This window comes from Canis lupus, chromosome 25 (genome assembly GCF_011100685.1).
Source record: "Canis lupus familiaris isolate Mischka breed German Shepherd chromosome 25, alternate assembly UU_Cfam_GSD_1.0, whole genome shotgun sequence".
NCBI lineage: Eukaryota > Metazoa > Chordata > Mammalia > Carnivora > Canidae > Canis > Canis lupus.
Genome location: NC_049246.1, coordinates 6,895,325 through 6,919,968, shown reverse-complemented (window position 1 = coordinate 6,919,968; position 24,644 = coordinate 6,895,325). Strand labels below are relative to the sequence as shown.

The following is a 24,644-nucleotide window of genomic DNA, read 5'->3' as shown; positions in this document are numbered from 1 at the left end:
GAGGACAGAATTTTGACCTGTTAAGAGCAGAGATAATAGTAAACTAGAATGGGAACTGGAGATAACTTTTAAAATTGAATTTATGGTAAATAATATCTTGAGTCAAATTGAGTCATATGACTGAATTTGTAATGATTTCCTCATGTGCATTTATTTTTTCATTTGTCAGTTCATTATTTGTTATATTTAGATCAGCTGAATTCAACTGCATGAAACAGCAGCTTCCCTTCCTTTTTCAGCATTTGGCCTTCAAAACCTCTGTTAACCATTTCTTCCTCATTCTTCAGATGAAATCTGAAGTACCATGGCTCTTCGGATCACACAGCTGATTTAAAGTAATTTGGTCACCTTGAGTGACCAGAAGAACAATGTCATTTTAGCAACTGAAATATCCAGTCCACTGTCATTATAAAAAGCTTCAAATCTGATCCCAAATGAAAGCTTTTCTGTTTCCCAGCCTTGGTTTTCAGCCTTCCTTTTATACCTCTTTCCCCTCTCATTGGAACACCCTGGTCTCCTGAGGGGTTGCAATGGGTGGAAGGGGCCTGAGGCCACAACAACAAAAGCTCTTCTGTGCTGAACTAGCTGGTCAGATGAGATCCTATCTACACCCTCTGGATGTGGCAGATTCCCATTGCCGATCTTTTTCCAGGAGGTCACATGCTGGATTTCTTTCTCAGCCCTGGACATCTGGTGGCCTACCCCCTCTATCTCAATCAGTTTCCCCTGCAAGTAGTTCTCATGCTGACTTTTTGTGTAGGAGTCACATCTGGCCCAGGACAAGGGACCTGCACCTGCTGCCATCAGTGGAGAACAGTTCTCTCCCAGATCTCTTTTTGTTCTACTATTGTGGCAGGCAGTTCAAAGCACAGCCTTTTGCCTTTTTTTCCCTTAGAAAGGAATTAGGCACTATTTTCTGGACCTTGTTAAAGTCCAGAGAATATCAGTCAACTTCTCGGGTACTGTCATGCAGTGCAGCCCTAGGAGTCCCCCTATTTGACTTAAAGTGAGAGAGAAACAGCATATTGACCACTCCACCAATAACAGAGCTGCCTTCTTTACTCTTCAATTTCAACCCCTTTAAAAATTTGAGGTGGATGATGTGCTGAGAAGAAAACAGAATTTTGACTACCCTCTTTGCAAATCCTGCATAGCATCTTGGTTTGGAATTGGGGCAGGGAGTGGAGGGGCATGGCACCTAATGTTTTGATCTCCATAGCAGGGAATCTCAGCTGAGATGGACTAAAATGGTTCTACCTTATCATGGAGTGATAATCAAGAAACATCTAACTAAATAGTGCCCATTTTATGCAGGACTCTGCTCTAGGTGATAGAGAATCAAAATGAAAAGACATGGTCACCTGTCTTGAGGAACTCACAGTGGAGAGAACATTGTCCTTTTTGCCACACTCTGTGTTTAGTTGGTCTTTATTCTCGAAGCACCTGAGTGTTTACTGGGCTATGAGGGTAGAAAAAGGAGACTCACAAGTGTGGGAGACTGAGGGGGTGCATTTCTATAAGGCTGGGCCTGCCACATAGAGTTTCTCATCCCCTGCCAAGAGAAATGCCAAAATCAGAGGTGAGAAGAGCCAATGGAGTTGGAAGCCAGGGGCCAAGAAGCCTCAAAGGACATCTATTAGGTTGCAGAAGACTAAGAACTGGAAACCAATATCAAGGCTGGATTCTGAGAACTCCAGGAGAATTGAACAACTATAGCCAGGTTGAGAGAACAGGCAAAGATCAAGAGTAGTTGCCTAGAAGAGACCATTGTTTGTGGCTTGGCTTCACTTCCAAAAGAGACATAGTACTGGAGTGGGTTGCCAGAGTTAAGGGGCAGCTATAACCACAGGGCTGAGTCCTGTAGGAGGACCTCTGTGTGGGTTGGAAGGAGCTCTTCAGCCCATGTGGTTGTTGGTTGAAGTCTATAGAGATGGGGCACAGGCTGAGCACTCCCAATAGAGGGAGCTGCTTAAGAAGATGCAGAAGCTCAAATTCTACCGGTGAGAATCCTGCTTTCCTCTTGAGTTACTTTATTTAAATTCTACCCTTTCTTCAGAACTCACTTCAGTTGTATCTCTTCTAGAGCCTCATTGTGTTCTCTGTTTCCTTTGAACTGTAAGAGGAATTTGGAAATCAGTAGCATGCTGTTCTGCATTGCCAATTCATTCTTTGACTTGGTGAAGCACAGGGACCTGAAATAACCCACTGGGTCCCCTGCTCTGCAGTCTGGCAGCTGCACCCACGTCACTCACACTGGCAGGCTAAGATCTGGCATAACCTTTTGACATCAATCCTCATACTGATAGCCTTATGGCAGACATTTAACATTGTGTTGGGTTTGCTGCTGGTGATTTTGGTGTCCCAAGACCCCTGTACCTTGCTGGCTCTTCATATTTTTGCCTCATATATCAGGCCTTCAGAGTGTAGAGATCCTGCTAAGATAATGCTTGATACATCAGGTATACATAACCGGCATTTAAGGAAGAATGACTCCACTAGTCAAATAATTCTAGGAAAAAGGAGGAAAAAGGGTCCTTTCTCCCCTGACTTTCGCATGCTATAGTAGAAGGAACTCTAGTGAAGGAAGGCTGAGGAGCTTTCTGGTAAAAGAGGCAGGGTTGCTTCTCACCACATCCTGTCCATCACCTACCACTTTTAGCTCTTTATTTTCTTGTCATATGATAATAAAATGTGTATGAACATCTTTCACCTGTCATAAACTATAGAGAACAAAAAAAAAACTGTTCTATTAATTCACTTGAAAATTAATCATTCTCTGATATTCAAGTTGATTTTATTTATCTTCATTTATATTGTTTTAAAAAAGATTTTATTTATTTGAGAGAGAGAGCGAGAGCACACATGAGCAGGGGAAGGGGCAGAGAGAGAGGGAGGGAGAAGCAGGTTCCCTGCTGAGCAGGGAGCCTGACGCAGGGCTGGATCCCAGAACCCTGAGATCAGGACCTGAGCCCCAGGCAGATGCTTGACTGACTGAGCCACCCAGGTACCACCATTTATATTTTTCAAATGTAAAATAATTTGGCATTAATGCTTAGAAGGCAAGACCGTCCTGTACCTTTGATCTCAATACCTTCACAAGAGCTGCCATCTTGCGTTCCCGCGTGTGTGTGCCTAACCTCAGCTGGTCTGCCCAAGACCCCCTGAGCGCCAACCCTAGTCCCCCGCGCAGTCCCATTTGCACTCCAATAAGATGAAAGAAACTATCATGAACCAGGAGAAACTCGCCAAACTGCAAGCACAAGTGCGCATTGGTGGGAAAGGAACTGCTCATGGAAAGAAGGTGGTTCATAGAACAGCTACAGCAGATGATAAAAAACTTCAGTTCTCCTTAAAGAAATTAGGGGTAAACAATATCTCTAGTATTGAAGAAGTGAATATGTTCACAAACCAAGGAACAGTGATCCATTCTAACAACCCTAAAGTTCAGGCAACACTGGCAGCGAACACTTTCACCATTACAGGCCATGCTGAGACAAAGCAGCTGACAGAAATGCTACCCAGTATCTTAAACCAGCTTGGTTCAGACAGTCTGACTAGTTTAAGAAGACTGGCTGAAGCTCTGCCCAAACAATCCGTGGATGGAAAAGCACCACTTGCTACCGAAGAGGATGATGATGATGAAGTATCAGATCTTGTGGAGAATTTGATGAAGCTTCCAAGAATGAAGCAAACTGAATTGAGTCAACTTCTGAAGAAGATAAAACTTGAAGAAGTTACTGGGAGCTGCTATTTTATATTATGACTGCTTTTTAAAATTTTGTTCATGGATCTGATAAAATATAGCTCTCTAATATTTTTAAGCCCAAGCCCTTTGGACACTGGAGCTCTTTTCAGTTTTTGCTTATACACAATTCATTCTTTGCAGCTAATTAAGCTGAAGAAGCTTGAGAATAAAGTTTGAAACAAGGTTAATAAAGTTCTTTGCCTAGGAAAAAAATAACTTCACAAATCTGGTTGTAATTTAAAAATTTTTTAAAGATTTTACTTATTTATTTATTTGAGGTGGAGGTGGGAAGGGCAGAGGGAGAAGGAGAGAATCTCAAGCAGACCTTGAGATCATGACCTGAGCCAAAACTAAGAGTCAGATGCTTAATTGACTGAGCCACCCTAGGTGCCCCAATTATAAAAATTTTTTAGAATTATACTGTTAGAAGTCTGATTTATTTTCTAGTCATATTTTAAAAAGATCAACCAATTAAACAAAAACAAGAATGATCTACTCTTTGTACAAGGAAACAAGTAATCACTTTTGTACAAAGATAAAATAAAGGCATGGAGGTCACATTCAAGCAGAGTATATTTCATGCCATGAAGGGAACCTCTGAAGAAATCTAGAATAGAAGGAATGATGTTATAGGCTGTAAAAAGTAAAACACTCAGAAAAAGCAATGGATAGCATGTCTTAAGTGCTTCCTCTATGAACTACACTTTATAAACTACTGTTAACAAATATAAAAGAAAAGGAAGACTTAATCCCCATGTTTGATAATCTTATAGAAGCTAGAACAATTTGCTGAATTTAAATTCACGTCCAAAATCAGAACCAAAAAGCATACCCTGGCTTTGGTTATGAGGTTGCTTTGCCCAGCATCACCACCAGAATGATTGCTGCAGGATTTGTTCTACCGTAAGCAATGTGTTTTGACAGAACTTGAGTTTTGCTGTCCTTTACCCTTGTTCTACTGACTTAGTTTGTTAGAACAAGTCGAGGATTCCAAGGGTACCAGTTCTATCCATTTTTGCAGCTGAGCCTTGCTCTCTTTTACAATGACAGATGGCACTTATGTATCCAACCAATTCATAAATTTACATCATTTATCACAAAGCAGAAGCAAGAGGATAAAATGGATCAATGAAAATCAGCATTATTAGAAATATTCTCAAGGCACACACTTTGCTCATGTCCTGAATGAGACACTCAAGTCTGAGGAGGGTGTTGTTATTCCTGGTCCAATAAGAGAGTGTTTCTGGTCTAGCCCCCTTAGAGAATAATCCAGGCTAAACCAGACAGCTTTAGCTCTGGTGAACATCATGCTGGGCTCTAGGAAATCCCATCTTTCACCAAGATGCAAGAATTCTTTTTATTTTGCATACTGGCCCAGGAAGAAAACAACTGTAATTGTATCCTTGAAAATCTCTGTCCCTTTTCTACCTTTAGATGAATATATACAGTATTTTTAGGTGCAGTTTCACAGACTAGTCACTACTTCTATATTTCTTTTCCATGACATATTAGTTTTGTCAGGCAGCACTTAAATTCTCTTAATCACTCCACAGGCTACTTTCTAAGCTTGTGTGTTTGTATATGTGGCACAGAAAAAAATAAGGGTTTACCCCTCTCAATGACTAGAAAACATCACAGTTTGGGTTACAGTAAAAAATAAAAAATAAAAAAAGTCTTTGACTCACAAAGAATGTAGTACCGCATTTTATTTAAAACAAATAGCTATATCTTAAGAAATGGAAAGCAATTAGATAGATTTTAACATTATTATTGCTTGATATAGGTAAGAAACACCAGAGTAAAAAACTCTCACAATTGGCAAAACAAAACCCACAATTATAAAGTCTTCAAAATATTCAGGTCAGATGTCACCAGTTTTGCCTTTCAATATTTACTGCATTTACCAAAATCTTCACTGATTGAAACATGTGCAATTATTTTCAAATCAAATTCAAAGTTCTGTTTTGTTTTGAAAGCCAGAATAACACTGTGAATCAATGTTGCAAGAGCCGTGTGGCTTTAGCAAGGTAAATGTGCAGAGTACACACATGATTGACTTACAGGCCAAGTACACTCCACATTACTTTAACACATTATTTGGAAGCATTTCTTAAAAATCTTCAAACATATAGGATGCATATTATGGCTGTGACAGGATTAGTTCAAATGACTCTTAGCTGGACTTCACAAATGATGGAACAGGAAGTGTGTTGTTAAGATGCCCAGGACAGCTCAGGAAATCAGCTGGGAGCAGAGACCACATGTTGTCAATGTGGGGTCAATGTTCCCTTATCATCTCTATCCTGAATTGATCTGAAAGCTGTAAGAATCATTCAGTGGAACTTCAGAGCAGCATTTACTCACTATGTGTATGTGTGTGGAATCTCTTGGCAGGATGCTAAGGAAAAATCCTCAATACTTGTGTGATATTCTGGAAAGAACACAGCCAACTATAAAGCGACTGTCTTCTGAAAAATCTTTATTGTATAATTTCCTAGAATATTGCTGTTTTAAGAGGCCTTAGCTGTACTGGTCCACTAGACTGTTTCTCAGGATAGGCCAGTTCTGGCATAATGTCGAAGAGCCCGTATGAACTTGATTCTGTTATGGGAATTCTTTCCTCACCTATTTTGCTTTACATGCAGAGAAAAAGACACAGAAATTGAATTGTTCATGCTTATATAGACAACCCTATAAAGCAATAGTTTAATTCACATTTCATTAATCAGAAAACTAAAATGCACAGAGGGCCCCAAGCATCCTGTGATATGCTTTGCTTCTTCACCCTGTTGCTTTTCCTGAAACTCAGTTGTGTTTGAATATGCATTCTTTGCTCAGTGTTCATCAGTGACTCCAAGTCAGACAGGCTAGAGGTGTAAATGGGAAATAAATACACAGAGTGAAGAGACTTATATTGCCTTTAAATGTGAAGGATACCATGGCTCATTTGGCCATATCATCATGTTTGTTCTGATATGGTGAAATGAATGTAGTCATCAAGTTCTGCATTTATTTAGCCACATCATTGTATTCTGTCTAATTAAGAAGAGAACTCAAGTCTTATTACTGCCTAATATGCACTGGTAGGGACATTTTTTGATTATGGATTATGAGTCTAATTCTCTAAATCTCACGTGAGCCACCTTTCAGCTAACTTTCAATTACATTTTGCTGGCATAAAAAATACAGGACAGGGTCCTGAGCAAATAAAATGTAGAAATTGTACTTTGTTTAATTATTCCAAAGCCCTTTGTCTTTTACTTGTAAGATACAATATGGCAAAGACTCTTGGCAGATGCCTAAGAGCTTTTATATCTGATGTTCAGATCAGTTGAAACAAAGACACATTTGTTGAGCTCCAGCTTCAGATGCTGGCCTGGCTTTTCAGGAGTAAACAGTAAGTGTTTGCTCTTGGATATGGATAAGAGTTTTTTCAAAAAATTGATTTGCAATGCTTACACAAGGCATCACCACATATTACAAAACATTTACTCACCTAACACAGAAGAAACAACTTTAGAACACAATAGTAGCATAAGGCTGGAAAGAGAGGCAACCATCCTGGGAAGCAGGAATATTTGCTAAAACCCAGATTAAGATTAAGTACTTGGAGATGAAGAAATAAATAAGCATCTCGATAAAGGCAGCAAGATGATTACCAGTAACAAAAGCAGCACAGCATAGTGGCCTATGCGTGGGCTTTGGTGTGGACAGCTCTGCCTTTTGTTGCTTGGACAAGTTGCTTAAAGTCTCTAAACATCACTTTTCTTTTATAAAATGGGACTATCTACCTGCCTGGAAAGCTGTTTAGAGGGTCAGATGAGATTACATTCTGAAAGTGCTTTGTCAGCTGTGAAGTTCTACACTAATGAGAACACTAATAATAGAATAATGGAATAATCATAATTACAGTAACAATATCAACTAACATTTAAACACGTGCCCTGTGCCAGACACTAGCCTAATAGCTCTACATGCACATCATGAGATTGCATACTATTATTATCCTCACTATTTTACAGTATAGGAAACTGAAGTTGAAGTTTAGATAGGTTAGACCACTTGGTTAACCACTTAACCAAGGTCTATCTGGCATCCCATTTGTGCTTTAACTTCCACACTGTATTGCCTTCCCTGTTATAACCATCATGAATGCTAACTGAATTTAGAGATGATTCTATGTTTTCATATATTCCATAAAAGCAATCTTTCTTGTCTAGTACTTCGTTGACTAGCCCAATTACTAGCTCAACATCATCTAATACATGTTGTCTATATGCAGCACATTCATAAAGTTATAAAGAAATAATGAACAGGGCAGCACCGGGCAGCTTAGCGGTTTAGCCCCCTTCGGTCCAGGGCGTGATCCTGGAGACCCAGGATTGAATCCCACGTCGGGCTCCCTTCGTGGAGCCTGCTTCTCCCTCTGCCTGTGTCTCTGCCTCTCTCTCTCTCTCATGAATAAATAAATAAATAAATCTTTTAAAAAAGAAATAATAAACAAAATAGAAAATTAGGAATATTATTCCAGAGTGGCAGAATTTACATACAGAGTGAACGCTGTAGAACATTTAAAAAGCAGTATGAAAACTAATACAAAATAACATAGGCCAAATTGTAGATAATTAAGTCCTGAAGGATGGAAAAAGAAAAAAAAATTCTTGCAATCATATGACCCTAATAGCACCTTAATTTTTATGACCAGTTGTACATTTAAAAAATTCTTTTCTTTTACTATTAAAGGCCTAATCTCTAGAATAACAGTCCTATGAGTTGGTTTCCAAGCCTATGAGGATTGTAGAACTGCATTGTCCTATATGGTAGCCCCTAGCTACATGCAAGTATTTAAATTAATTAAAATGCAATTTAAAAATTCATTTCTTCCATCACATATCAAATACTCAATAGCCATGTGTTGTAAGTGGCCATCATATAAGACAGTAGAGACACATTTCCATCATTGCAGAGAGCTGTACTGAGCAGCTCTGCTCAAGAACATACAATCAGTAAGTATCTTCTCTTCCTGCCTTGGTCTGGTGGGGTCCAGGGGAATTTGAGTTACATATGTAATCATAACAGGGGATTTGTAGGGATGTTTAGGGTGGCAACTATTGGAAAGAGGTGAGGGTGTATTATGAATCAACAAGAGACAAGATTAAGGCAACCAGGTTGAAGAATTCTATTAACCTGAGTCTTTCATGCTCTCTGATAGGTAAAGCACAGGATTTGCCAGTGATGTGTTTGCTGATGCATTTTAGCTGCTCAGAAGTAAGAAATGAGTGAGGAAGATTGAGCAAATAGCATTGGCCAGAGTAGTCAGAGTTGTTCAGAGAGGGCTTTTTAGGCAGATGAAATGGCTCAAGCAAAGGCACCAAATCGTGACAAGGCCTTGTGACCTGGTTATGGTGTAAGGTGATCTCAGAGTGGTTGAAACCTAAAAGGTGTTAAAACTGGGCTCAGATTGTAATGGGCCTCGTGTGCCCTAAATGTTTCAATATTATATTAGGCCACAGGAAGCCATCAGAAATCTTCAAGCCGTGACTGGCATAGCTTTGTTTTTTAGGAAAGTAATTATGGCAGAGGTGAAGAGGGTGTCTAAGGTCAGAGGATGAGAAGCTACTCCTGGATTTTCTTTTGGTCATGTTATTGAGCCCTAATCACAATCATAATATATCATAGTTCCAAATGAGATGACTTTAAAAATATCTACTGATTTTTTTGACATTAAACAATAATAACACTAAAAGGACACATTAAGTGTTTTGTTAAATATGTGCTGGTGAAATAGATTATTAGCATGGCCTGAAAAATCCAGTCATCTATTGAATAAAGAAAACATTTGGAAAGCAGCTTCAGTCCATTCTTGGTATCTATCTATCTATTGATAGATAGATAGATAGATAGATAGATAGATAGATAGATATGTATATAGATAGATAGATATGCATATATATGTAAAACTGGGTTTTACATTGGTAAATTGGTTTTATAAGATTGGTTTTATAAGATTATGAAATGAAGAGTCGAAATGATGGACAGTTATCATTTGGTTTTATAAGATTATGAAATGAAGAGTCGAAATGATGGACAATTATCAGGCTGGAAATAAAATGGGAAGGAGGATGAAACATGAAAGATGAGACATGAGCGGAGGTACCCTCACTGTGCTGGCGGTGTTTTGGAAAAAGATTTGGTAAAATGAGTGACAGATTCTTCCCTCATTTTTTCCCATTCTACTAATTCAGTCCTAAGGTAAAAAAGTGAGGGTATGCTGGAAACCATTTTTCCCCCAATTAAGCCTCCGCCCAAACCTGTGCCTTATGGTTTGTGAGCCAATGTGTCTAGCCCAGGAAACAGCTCCAGTGCCATGAATAGCAGTAAGCTACCGCTCTTTATAACCAATATGAGATGGAAGCTCTGATTTAATAATGGAGAAAGAGATACTTCTGTTTAGGACTAAAATATTTACTATGAAGTACTTCACAACATCAAAAAAATCAATCTGACATTTTCCCAAAGGTTTGGATGAATTGCCTTCTCAAAGAAGGGGGAGGGAATAGCCTCCGGGCATCTCTAATGCTTTCCCCCCTCACCTGACTGGCCTCAGTGCAGACAGACCCAGATAGCCTCCCTGAAAAGGACTCTCAGACTGTATCTCTGCCTCAGAAGTGTCTTATGCTTCAGTATAAGCATTCTCTTATTCTGTTCCATTTTAGGTCTGTGATTAATTTCAGTTTTATGTATATGCAACTTAAAGCCTAATTATTTTTATTTTTATTATTATTTTTTGCCTAATTATTTTTTTTAATTTTTATTTATTTATGATAGTCACACACACAGAGAGAGAGAGAGAGAGAGAGAGAGAGAGAGAGGCAGAGACATAGGCAGAGGGAGAAGCAGGCTCCATGCACCGAGAGCCCGACATGGGATTCGATCCCGGGTCTCCAGGATCGCGCCCTGGGCCAAAGGCAGGCGCCAAACCGCTGCGCCACCCAGGGATCCCCTGCCTAATTATTTTTAATGACTACCTCAGACAAAATGCACAGAATAATTGTTTCAGACATTATAAAAGAGATAACAGAGGCCTGTGATCCCCAAGAGAAGTTCAAGAGATAAGGTGAGCCCTACAGTTTCCTCGGCGTTCTGTTGGGGAATACTTTCTGAATTGAGGCACAAAGGAGGAGAACCCCAGCAAAACACAACAAGCATATTAAATGGAGAAGACAAAGATAAGAACTCAGGGAAGCTGAAATGACTGGAATTTTCAGAACAGAGAATCAGAGAGAAGGGTATTATGCAGACAAGAAGCTACAGAAATCTGCATCGGGTCTCCTTGAGTCTGTTGCAAAATACTAAACCAAGATGCATAGGAAGAAATTCCATGAGGCCATAAAAGAACAAGTAGGGACAACTCTCCATTGGTTGCTCATGTTTCTAGATACCTTGCAACCAGAGGTATCACCTACATTTATTCTGGGCTTTTTTTTTTTCTTGTTGTTTTTTTCACAGATGTTTATCTAGCAAACAGCCTTGGAAGATAGAGATACTGTCTCTCTCAGGAGCAAAGGGCAGACAAACTTACTCTCCATTATAAAAGATTCTGGTTCCGTAAGCTCAGTACTCCCCTCCTTTACTACACTGTACTGCATGTACAGATACTGCCCCATAAAAATGGGGGCCCAGGGAGGTTGTGCAAATACGGACACTCTGGCATTTGCCCCTACCATGAGTAATAAAGTTCTTGTCTCCTGTTGACATACTGGAATCATGTCTCTCTGCAAGAAGGGTTTAAAAGCTCAGACCCTTCATATATTTGGACCATTTTAGTGATAAATACAGCAAATTGTTGACCAAATTGTATGACCAAACAGGCAAAAAAATGGTTCTCCCCTTTACTGCCTGTTATTGAGGAGGATTTAGGAGGGAGTTACAGGCCAAGTACTAGAAAGCAGACTAAAGATAACTCCTCTGATTTTTACTGACTCTCCTTTGAGGAAGAGAGAGGATATTCCTCACCAGCTTTACAGTCAGCTTCAAGTCTGTCCTGTTGTAACAATTAGCAATAATATTCATCCTGGAACAATTTGATATCCATATGGAAAAAAAATTCACCTTGCAATTACTTTATAATATTCACAGAATTGATTTAAAAAACAGCAAAAGCTATAAAACTTCTTAGAAGGCAAGATAAAATAAAATCATCAGGATTTTGAGGGTGGGAAAAGGATCCTTAGGATACAGAAACAAACTGTATGAAAATTAGTTAAGTTTCATCATCAAAAGTAAGTTCCTCTATTCTTTGAAACACACATTGTTAAGAAAATAAAAAGCAATTCCTCAGGTGGAAAACTATTTACGATATATATATCCAAAGATTAATATCCAGAATATATAAAGAACTGTTCATCTCATTAATTAAAAAGACAAGATTCCAATTTAAAATGGACAAATGATTTGAATAAGCACTTTGCAAAAGAAGGTACACACTCACTAAGCACATTAAAAGATGCTCAATATAATTATTACCAGGATAATGTAAATTAAAATCACAATGAAATACTACTGTACACAAGTATTAGTCATGATGTGCTGCAATTAAAACCCTTACACATTGCTGGAGAGGTTGTAAAACAGCATAAGCACTCTAGAGAGTACTCTGGTAGTTTTCTTAGACACTTAACCATTTAACTCAGCAGTTCCATTCCTTGGTATTCCAAGAGAGATGAAAACATTGTCTTTGCAAGGACTTTTATGTGAATATTCATAGCAGATTTATTCATATTAGTCTCAAACTAGAAACTCCAAAGTCCATTGAGAGGTGAATGGATAAACAAGTTGTAGTACATCCACAGAAGGAAATACTTGTCAAAAAAGTAAAAAGAAATGGACTTCTGATAGACGGAAAAACACAGTGGAGTCTCCAGAATATTATGTGAGTGAAAAAAAGCCAGAACTAACAGAAGGGCACATTCTATACGGTTTTACTTGTATACAATTCACGAATAAGTATAATGAATTACAGTGGAAGAAAGCAGATCATTGATTGTGGCTGCAACTGTGTGGGCAATGATTGCAAAGTGGCACAAGGCAAATTTTAGGATGGCTATTCTTGTTTGTGTTGGTGATTGCATGGGGGATATATTTGTCAATCTCATCAAGTTTTAAATTTAAAGTGGGTACATTTCAGTATATATCAATAATACTTTAATAAAGTTGATCTAAAAAGAAAAGATCCACAAGTTAAAAAAAAAAGATTAATATAGTATGTCAAAATGACCCATAGGCAACCTTAAAAGGTTCCCACTGGCAAAAGTTAACAGTTTAAGCATCAAAAGGAGAATGATGGCTGTAGATGCTTAAAATACAGCAAATGTGTAAAAAGTCATCATTCTATAAATACATGCATGTGTGCACACACATACACATATCAAAGACTAGATCTAATTCTATTTTCTTCTCTTTTTTAAAAAAGATTCATTTATTTATTTTAGAGAGAGAGTTCGACTGCAAACGAGGTGGGTGGTGGAGGGGCAGAGGGAGAGGGAGAGAGAGTCTCTCCAGCAGACTCCCCTTTGAGCGAAGAGCCCATCTCCCGGCTTGATCGCAAGACCTTCAGATTATTACCTGAGCCAAAATCAAGAGTCAGACACTTAACCAACTGAGCCATCCAGGTGTCCCTAATTCTATTTTCTTAAACATCTTTTCTGCAAGTAGTTACTGTTCTGAAACTAGAAATTCAAAGGTAGGATTACATTTTTAGAATCCCTGGTGTGTTTGTTTTTCAATTACTAATTTAAGAAATGTTTTTGTAATATTTTCTAAGCAACACCTGGATGGGATGGAATATTGAAAACCCAAATTATGTAAGCACTTGTCTTGAGAATGCTTTGAGAATGTACGCTGTGGACTTCCAACTATAAGGACATTAACTGACCATAGGCCCCAGCTGCCACGTTCTGAAATGCGTTGCATCATTTGTCCTGAGGCCATGCTTCCCATGGGTCTTTCCTAGCTAATGACTGATTAAAGCAGGTGTGCTAAGTCAGCTTGTTCCTGAAAGCAGTAGGGCTTTTTCCAAAAGGACAATTTTGGCTCAAGAACACCCCAGTGGCCTCGATGAACTTTAATTAGACTTCATGGAGGTCATGAACGCTTTCAGCCAATTGCCTTCCTTTCTGTCCTTTACTAGGAGTCACATTTGCATCACAGTTGGATGAATCTGCCATCCTTTCCCAGCTTCCTCCCCATTTTCTCACAGGCCTTCTGCTCAATACAATTCTTGCAAAATTAATGTCATTATGATGTAGACTTCTTGGAGAACCTGAACAATCACAGTGTCTAATATCTGATTATCTTTTACAGTAACAGAGGGCCACTGATGGCTTTTATGCTTTTATTTTTATACTATTAAATTCCATCTTGTTGGGTTAAGGCCCATTATTCCAACACATTAAGATATTTGTGAATCATGATTCTATAATCTTTTATCTTTATTATATTTCCCTCCTTTGTGGCATCCAAAGATTAGTGAGTCGTTATATGTCTTTTTCAAGTTGTGAGTAAAAGTATTAAACTGGAATAACCAAGTGACAGATCTTTGTGATCACGCAATCAAAATCAATAGTAGGCTTGATAATACAGAATCTAATACAGAAAATTCTATGTTCTCATAAACTGAATAAATATTAAAGAATTATAAGAATAGTAAATTATATGTAGCTAGAGGGTGGATAGCACCTTTATAATCAATTGTACATCTCCTCTTGCAGTATTTTGCACATATGTTTATAATCATAGTTTGCTTTAGAAACAAGCTGTGTAGTTCTTTTGCTCTGATATTAGAGCGGGGAATCACAGCATAAAAATTTCAGCTCTCAAAATATCAGGAACTGTCTTCTAAATGAAGTAACTTATAATAGCAATGTAATTGGATTCCCTTAAATAACGATTTGGTGGTTTGCTTCATTATGTATTGTGTTATATTTCAAGGAAAAAAACTTATTTGGACTAATGATAAATTTCATTTGTGTGTAGAGTTAAGGATGATATGTGGGACTTAAGGATTTTCCGAACTAATTGTTTCAAAAATATTTTGGGTGTAGGCCAAGGGAATGCCTCGTAAGTAAGCAAGAGGATAAACGATTCTAAAAATTATTTTTCATCATAGATATCCATGCTAACATTAAAAATAATTTTGGCACTACATCCTTAAGGGAGACTTAAAAGGTAGTACACACATCTTGCATTAGCTCATAGAATTCAAGGGGGTTTTGATAAGAAATAAACTAGGCCAGAAATAAATATTTCATGATAAATACTGTAGATTAATAAGATTCTGAACCAAAACATGACATCAAATATGTGCCCCAACATGACACCATGAGAGAGCACTATCATTGTGTAAATAGTCATCTTGCCTAAGGTTGTTGTCTCTTAATAAATCTTTGGTCCAATTGGGTACCAAGCTATAGGATAAAGACTATTATTTTCTACTCTATACTTTTAGAACTCATGACAGACAATATTTCATAAAGGGAACCAAAATACCATTAACCTTTATTTGCTATATGGATAAGGAAATCATACCAGCTCAGTGGTTCAATTTTCCCCATAAATCTTGGTTAAAACTTTTATCCTTTTTCTCCCTTGGATTTTTCTATTACTCTAAGTGCTATTTATTAATAGGAAGATTCTATTTCATTTTCGCTGTAGACCTCTTGAATCATAAGCAAACTTTCATCTTTAATTAGTTTGAGCTAGCATTATCAATGAGCAGTAATATGCAAAAGAGGCTGATGATCATTGGTTTTTTTGGAACTGAAATAAATAATAATGAGATGTTTTTCATAGATAGTGGGAAAAATGTCTCAATGGCCCCTGAAATACAGATAAAGGAGGTATGGTACTACAAAGGACATCTTGATAAGAAGCAGATTCAAAGAGAACAAAGAATGAACTGGGATTATCTGCTGACATAAATCTTTTCTTATCTATATTATATCTTACGGAAGTCTTTTTTTTAAAGGCAAGAGTCCAAAAAGGATGTGTTTTGCCACAAATAAGGAAGATCAAAGTAACATGCTGTTCTGTTATTCAACTTAAAGAGAGAGATACTAACAGAAGAAATCACGGACCATAAGCAGAAATGGTACAATGATCTTATGCAAGAATGAGTATTTCTGATGTTTACAAGGCAAGAGTGGTGACTTGGGACAAGGTAGTGATCCCGAGAGAGAATCTAAAATATGCCCCTTAAGCTTCCTAAAGGCATGACTAAGAACAAGTCATTCTAAACAATAAAGTAAGATCCAGCACTAGCAAAACACCAAATGTGGGCACTGAGTTAGAACTGGACATTTTGTGAAATAACAAGGCATGTTCTCTCACCAGAGAGAAATGTGAGAAGGAAATGTCACACTCTGCTGAGGGGAGGAAGTATGTCAAAATCACCTCTGGGACTTTTTCAAGTTACGTTTCCCTCAAAGAAATTCTGACAACTTCCCCCGACCCCACCACCACTGTACACAATCCTACCTCCTTCTTAGGCATTACTGCCTATAGGAGCAACTGTTACTGATGGGCGAGTTATATCACTTGAGTGGGGTAGGACAGTAAGTAAGCTGAGAACCACCATCTCAGTGAGTTTACTTCCATCCATGCTTTTTGTGTGATCATCTGTGCTGTGAGGAGGGTTCCTAGCTCTGTCAGGAAGAGAGTGGATTGCGAACATGCAGAAGACAGCCCCACCTCTTCATCCTGCCTTCCCCCTCTCCACATGCAAGGGTGCTCATGCAGCCCGCCTGAAGAAGGTAGCAAATGTTCACTGTGTTCACACTGCTCAGAATACTACCACAGAGGGCAGAGAAGACATGAACTCTGCTCTGAGAATTGTTGAGAACTCTGTAATTTCCACATTCTGATACTTATCTAAATATGGTCTTCCTTATAAGGCATTTGATTGACCTGGATCTAACTCAATGGATTTAGAAATTTAATACAAGTGTTGTTAAGTAATTTGACAGCCTTCCAGTCCCATAACTCTGTGTGCATAACAAATATCCATTGAATTAATGATAAATACAAAGATGTGAGTTATGCAATCAACTAAGTTGATAAATAATAGTTCTCATTATTTGTGGTAGTTATGCTCCATAAAGTAGCTGTTAACACTGAATTAGCCAATACTGAGCATTTGCTCCTAGAGAAAATATGACTTTAGGCTCTTGTCAGCCACTGGTCAGAATATTTTCATCAATACGTAATCTTTCTTGCATGTGTTTTCTATTTAAAGACACTTATTTCATCTATATTTTTGACTCATTAACTTGAATTCATAGATAACAGAATTAACACTCATGATTGAGTTTACCTAACACACCTATTTTCTCTGAAAGGTACATCACAGTCTTCTTGAACTTAGGAACAATAGACAACACTTTAGCACTACACATAATGGCCATTTTAAACAGTAAAATCAGCAGTTAGGGGCACCTGGGTAGCTCAGTCAGTTGGGCGTCTGCCTTTGGCTCCAGTCATCATCTCCAGGTCCTGGGATCAAGCTCCACATCAGATGGGCTCCCTGCTCATCCTCTCTCTCTGCCCCTCCCCCTGCTCATGCTCTATCTCTCTCAAATAAATAAATAAGTAAAAATCTTAAAATAAAAAACAATCAGCAATTAAAGTACAAAATGTGACAATTCGGTACTAAATAGTGAAGAGGAAGGACACTTGTTTACAGTATAAGAGCTGAATCAAGAAAGTACAACATCTCCTTATATGGATTTCCATATAATTTTAGACAATTAAAATCATTTTCAACAACACATATAGAATAACTTCTTACGTTCTGGCTACAAAGGCTAAAGATGCAGGGTTTTTGAATTTGCTTATTCTAACTCAGATGAGTAGTGGGGTGTTCTCCATCACCCAGGTCCCCTTCAAGTCTGCTGGTAAGTCCTGTTACCACACTGCCTTCCTATCTAGGCTATGTTCATGGTCATTATCTCCCCATCACAGAAAGCCTGAGAGCTCTGTAATGCAGCTGGTGGTTAAAAGTCAGGGGGAAAAAAGGCTTCAAGCATCATGAAGATAGGACGCCAACAGAAATGGAATGCATGCCCAGTACTGTCTGGCTTTTTGCACTTTTGCTTTTGTTTTTATTTTGGCATTTTTCAGTATTGTGAGAGCATTTTTCTAAGCAACAATGGGTAGAAACATTTTAATCATAATTGTGAAAAATCCTATTCAAAAGTGTCATTTCAGGTGGAAATTATGACCTTTGTAGTGGCAGGTAATTTTTAAAAGCACACAGACTACATATATTCCCTGGTGGGTCTTTGTCTCTGAGCTTAAGTGAGCCTTGCTATTTCTGCATTACTGCCCAAGCTGTCACCTGGAGCTCTGTGGGACTGCTTGCATCTGGAGTCTGCTGGATCATTGCCTCAACTGCCCCAATGGCAGGTGGCAGTTCTTCTTACAGAGCAAAATCATGGGAAAAAGTAATTAAATCTACAGTGAAATAAATGTCCCTTAATCTTACTCTATTCTCACAGAATTTGCATTATTCTTATTGCTTTTAATCTTAATTGTGGTAAATTATATATAACACAAAATTGACCATCTTAACTATTGCTAAGTGTAAGTTCAGTAGTGTAAGTACGTTCATGTTGTTGTGCAACCAGTACAATGAGGAGAAACACAAAATGGGTTGGGATCACATAGCCATGATCACATCATTTATCTCTAGGTAATAGGCTGAATTTTAAGTTAAAAAGAGCACAAAATAAACTTCACTCCAAGGGCAAATGTAGTCATTTCTTTGTTTAAGATTCTGACTACTTTAAAGAAGTAGGTAGAAGTAGTCCAAGTCCATTGACAGGCAAATGGATAATCAAAATATGGTATATATATTCAGCTTTAAGAATGAAAGAAATGGTGAGACACATGCTACAATATGGGGACGTCATGTCAAGTGAAATAAGCCAGAAACAAAAAGACAAGCACTGTACAATTCCACTCATAGGAGGTACTAAGAATAGTCAAATCCATAGTGACAGATGGTTGCAAGGAGCTGGGAAGGAAAGGAAAAGGAGAGTTGTTACTTAATGGATACAGAGTTTTCCAAGATGAAATATTTCTAGAGATTGACTGCACAACAATATGAGGGCACAGAAATGTCAACTTACTCAAGGTCACCCAGCTAGTGTGGCATGGAACCACAGTGCAAACTCAAACACTGTTGTGCCGGAATCTTAACCATCACCCTATGAGTCAAAGAATAAAGAGAATGACCCTTAAATTAGAAAATGAGAACAAAGAGGTTGCAATTTTTTCTCCTTCCCATTATGCATCACAATGTTTTTGTTCAGTTACAAATTATGCTGGTGAATTATAGATTCTATGGGACAGAGGATGGAAGAGGCAGATTTTTCTACTACCTTTTCTCTTCTGTTGCTAGAAAAAAGCTCTGGCACACAATGGTATGTTTTTCTCCACTCTAGGTATCAGAGCTTGGGCAGTGGAAGTAAGCATAGTACCTGCCTGGCTAAATACTGTCAAATTTGTTTCAGAACATGCCAGGTCAGCACACATAATATCCATCTGGGAATAAGATATAGCTATTCCTATTTACCAGTCTTAGCTGGAAGTGCAAATACCTTACAAAGAAAGGAAGACACTCCATAATTTCAGCTTCTCTTTATGTTGTACACAAATGTCAACCTTGGGACCCACAGTTTTTCTCAGCATATCCTCCTTAGTTTAATCTTCCCCCCATTTTTCTGATCTAGTCTCCTTTCTCCTGTCTTCCTTGCTCTCTGTGTCCTTCACCATGTAGTGTATATTTGATATAGCATCTCAAAATTCCTCTAATGCCACTCCAGTTGAACTTGAAAACACTGAGGTGATTACTAATTTATTGCTGTCTTCTCCTAAGTGCTTAATGCAAGCTTAATAAAAATCAATAGCTATGTATGCCTCTCCATTGTAGAAATATGCTTGTGATATATGACTAGGTGAGGTAGCTATTGGGTGATTTATTGGAAATCTTCTAAGATAATCTACTACCTCCATTTTATTGGTGTCATGGAAGATGCTAATAGTCAAATAAATGGAAGTAGAAGCAGAGCAGATGGAGAACAGCAGGTGCTAGACACCCTCTTCTTCAAAAGGCTTATTGGTAGCACAGAGGCTAATGTATGGAATGGGGACATCTTGCCTGATCTGAATAATGTCTCAAGAGAATTATAATTAGGATGCTAAATGCATTTCCAACCAAAAGGGCAAGGTCACAAACTTTCGCAGCCATCAGGCTTTATCTCCTATTCCCAAACTCACTCATTTCTGTTAACAAAGAAGGACTTGTCACTGGCTCACCATCTGCAGCACCCACCCAGAATGCTTGGCTTCCTACCTTCTCAGTGTTGGAGAAGAGCCGTACCTTACAAAAGGGGACCTCTTATGAGGATTGGTTAAAATCAACTGTCTACATTAAAAGAGAACTAGACTCTCTAACAAAATAATTTCAACTTTGTCTTTTCAACTATCCTCACAGGGTGGATAAAATGGAGTCATGAACTGCCCTGTGCACTCATCCTCTTCTAGATCCATACAAAACACTTGAGTCCTCTGGCAGAGAGCATCCGTAGACTATGCTCAATATGGGATTGTGCAGGAGGTGAAAACTTCCAACCTCAACCCAAAACATCAACAGAACATTGTGTCACCAGCTCAAGGAAGAATGTGCTTCATTTTCTTCACAACTTCTAGAAATTTTGCATTTCTTTCTAGCCATGCTTCCCCCAGTCCAGCTGCTTTGAGTATTAAAATCACCTCAAAAGTATTTAATGTTTAACAAGGTTTTTTAAAAAGAGAAGCTATTTAATTTACTAGTCTTACCTCTATAATATCTTTGGCTCTATTTCATGGCAATATCTCTGACTTGAAATATTTGAATTCTTCTGAATATTGGAACAAAGCAAGATTTATTATATAATTGATATGACATTAGAATTTATTAGAAATAACATATGTTAATGAAGAATCACAGCTTTCTAAATTACATTTAGAAAATTTCCTACCTAACAGAGCTAGTTCCTGGCAATGGAAATAAGCACCATTTTCCAGGCATAAATACGACATAGGCATAGACATGACAGCAAGCAAAGACTATTTCTACCCTGTTTGTTATACTTTTCCCCATTTCCTTTCTTATTTGCCAGAAGTGGACTATCAGTTGAGATTCCATGCTTTTCACTGGGATTTCAGCTGTTGTCCACTCTCTAGGGACACCCACTCTCCTCAAATGCATTTCTGTGGTTGGCTTCTGTTTAATCCTTCTAAGGTCTGGGCATCCTAGCAGGTTGTGCCACTATGCACTTCAGCAATGTCTAGGCTGATGTTCTGAAAAAAACACAGAGAATGTGGGAAGAATCTTACAAGCTAAGAGAGTTCTTGATTTTAGTAGGCATGGAAAGAGATGGGTTTCTTTGGAAAGAATATTTTTATTTATTTTTATTTTTATTTTTTTGGAAACAATATTTTTAAAAATAAAGAAGTACTGCATTAATATCTGACAAAGAATCATCCCTTCAATCATTCTCCTTATTCTTTACTGTTTATTTTTTAAACTAGCCTCATTGATGCTTTGAAACTCTTTGGTTCAATTTTGCATCATTATAGGTGACTTACAAAGCAATTGGCAAATGGATAAGGCCAGTCCATGGACCCTGTATGCCTGAAGACACTACTCTTACAGTCAGCTTCACTTCAAGCTTTTCAGGCTTCACCAGGACAGCAGAAGTATATATCCAACATTTAATTCTAAGCAAAATTTTGTCATCAAATGATAATAACCTTCATGCTGTTTTGTAAGTACAGAGACTCATTGGAGTTCATCTGAGGACTCTGAAGATCTTTGGAAAAAATCTCCAATGGGAGAGAGTAATGATGAGGATAATAATGAAGGCCAAGGATCAACACATCTTTTTTTTCTGCTGGGCTCCCAATGGGCAAGTCAGCTTTACCAATGGATCCTGAAGAAATACCTTCACCACAAAGCTTAATTCTGAATTTCTAAGTGCACACTCATTTTCTTATAGGATCATCTCCCTTTGGAACGCTGACTGAAAGTAGTAGACTGGAAGAATCTGCACTACATTCAACATTCAAGTACTTCCCCATTAAGCATAAAGGGGAAATTGAGCAAGAACACTGGATTACAATGCAGGAGGCAGGCAAACTGGCGTCTTGGCCTACTACTAATCACTCACGCGTAATGGTTAAGTCTAAGCAAGTCACCTAGTTAGGGTTTCCATTTCCTCCCTTTTAGAGTGAAAGGGTTGGACTAATTATCTCTAATCATTTTTCCATCTTTAAAATTCTTTGAATCTTAGATTCAAATTATATGGCACTGTGTAAAATAAAGCAAGCCTACAGTTTGATATTCCTTCCATTTTTACCCATTTATGTGGAAGCTTATAGAAATAATATAGGAGTACCGTAATACAAACTAAAATAATATTTGATATTAAAACACAATATTCTAACATTCTCTCTTAAAAGATTAAGTAGTCTATAGAGAGGGTACATCTGATTGGTCTTGACCATGCAGAACTCTCCATACATAGATCTATGAAAACAAATTTGAATATGTTCAAGAAATGAATGATTTATTAAGAAATGAAAATTGCCAAATGACCCACAACAAAAGAAAATTTAAACAGAACATTTGCTATAAAACAGAATGAAAAGGTGAGTAAATATCTCTCAAGTTCTAGTTAATTATGCAATGACATCATTGCAATGGTATATAAAATATTTTTTATCATGAAAAAGTTAGAAATAACCCTCATTTACTTTATATAACCAGGACAACTTTATACCAAAGATAGCACAATGTATAGGAAATTGGAATTAATCTCAATTATAATAGGTACAAGATTCTAAAATTAAAAATTAGCAAATATCCAGCAATATATTAAAATAGTAATACTCTACCTTAAAAAAAGAAAACAAGAAGAAACATAAGTGAATTACATTATAACCTAGGTGTGGGAAAAGTTAGCTTCCTAACTTTGACTCAAAGTCCAAGGACAATATAAGAAAAGATTGACAAATTCAACCTAAACAAAGCAAAACATCACAAACAAAACAAACATTTGTATAGCAAAACTGCAGGAGCAAAGATAAAAGACAAATGACAAAGTAGGAGAAAATATTGGCAATGTGTATAAAAGGCTAATATTCCCAATACATATACAACTTTCAAAACTTGAAGGTAGAAAAGATAAAACATTGACAGAAAAATAAGCAAAGGACATGAACAACAATTCTCAAACACAGACAAAACACAAAATAGCTATTATACATATGACAGGATGCTGATCTTCACGCATAATAAGAGAAACCTAAACTTAAAGTATACTAAGATATCATTTTAATTTATCAGACTAGCAAAATTAAAAGCCTGATATTATATTAAGTCAGTGAGGCTAGGAGAAACAAGCACTTTGATATATTGCTGATGTGAATGCAAAAGGAGCCTTTTGGCCAAGCAATCACACTTCTAAAATTTACCCTTTATGTATCCTTGCAATATAAAAATACAAATGTGTAAGATTATGCTTTTCAGCATTATTTGTATTTACAAAATGTTGAAAACTATATACATAGGAGCAGGTTGGTAAAACCATGGTCCATATACATGAGAGAGTGCTATACATCTATTTAAAAAAATTAAGAATCTTCTTTAATTGATAAGGAGTGCTCCCTAGGATATATTGTTAAGTGATACAAGAAATACAAAAGAGCATAAACAGAATGTTAACTTTTGTGGGAAAAAAAAAAAAGAAGAAATAAGAAAGTATACATGTATTTGCTTAGGTTACCTAACACACACAAAAAATTATCCAGATAGAGTGCAAATGATAAAGCAAAAGTGGCAAAATGTCTTAAAAAATGATAAAATGTTAAAAATTGGTTAAGTTTGGGTAATGGTTATATAGGTAAATTGAGTCAAAGAGCATACAGGGTTTTGTTTTGTTTTTTTTTTACAAATTTCTTGTAAGCTGGAAATTATTTCAAAAAGAATGTTAATAATATTAGCACAATAATCGTAATATATTATGACCAGTAAAATCATTCCTAGGAATGCAGGAATGATTTGAACTAAGAAAAAAGAAATAAATATATTAATACATATGAAAAGGTAATTTATTTATTTATTTATTTTAAAAGATTTTATTTATTTATTCATGAGAGACAGAGAGAGAGAGAGAGAGAGAGGCACACAGACACAGGCAGAAGGAGAAGCAGCCTCCATTCCATGCAGGGAGCCTGATGTGGGACTTGATCCCAGGTCTCCAGGACTACACCCTGGGCTGAAGGTGGCGCTAAACCCGGGCTGCCCTGAAAAGGTCATTTAATCAAGTAAGATTATGTGGTAATTAAATAGAAATTCTAAGTAAAATAATGGTAATTTTAAAAAATCATTAAAATTTGATGAAAACTATCAAAACAGGAAGTTTATTTTAAAAAAGTGAAACATTACACCATTTCAGTCAAATCAGGATATAATTAGGGATTTCTGCTATCAGAAGTTATAATTAAGACAGAAAAATAAAACAATTAGTATAAATATTGGGGAGAAAGATAAAATTAGTTATTTTTCCCAGAAATACTAAGGTTTTACTGTAGGTTTTACCTGCCTGGGAGAGGGAAAGATTTTAGTTTCAATAAACCAAATGGACTGAAGATTTTAGATATAATTGAACCAGACCAGGCCCTACTCAGAGCAAGTAGTTATGAGATAATAAAGAATAGATATTCAGAGAAACATTTGCAAAATAGACATATCAAGCTGTTGACTGTGATAACATTAAGCCTGACAGAAGAAACTGTA

At 37.3% G+C, this 24,644-nt stretch overlaps 1 protein-coding gene and 1 pseudogene across 1 annotated transcript in view; one reads left to right on the top strand and one right to left on the bottom strand.

The window, feature by feature from the left end:
- STARD13 (StAR related lipid transfer domain containing 13) overlaps positions 1–24,644 on the bottom strand; it is a 377,570-nt gene that overhangs the window by 261,570 nt on the left and 91,356 nt on the right.
- LOC477309 lies at positions 3,212–3,842 on the top strand (annotated as a pseudogene).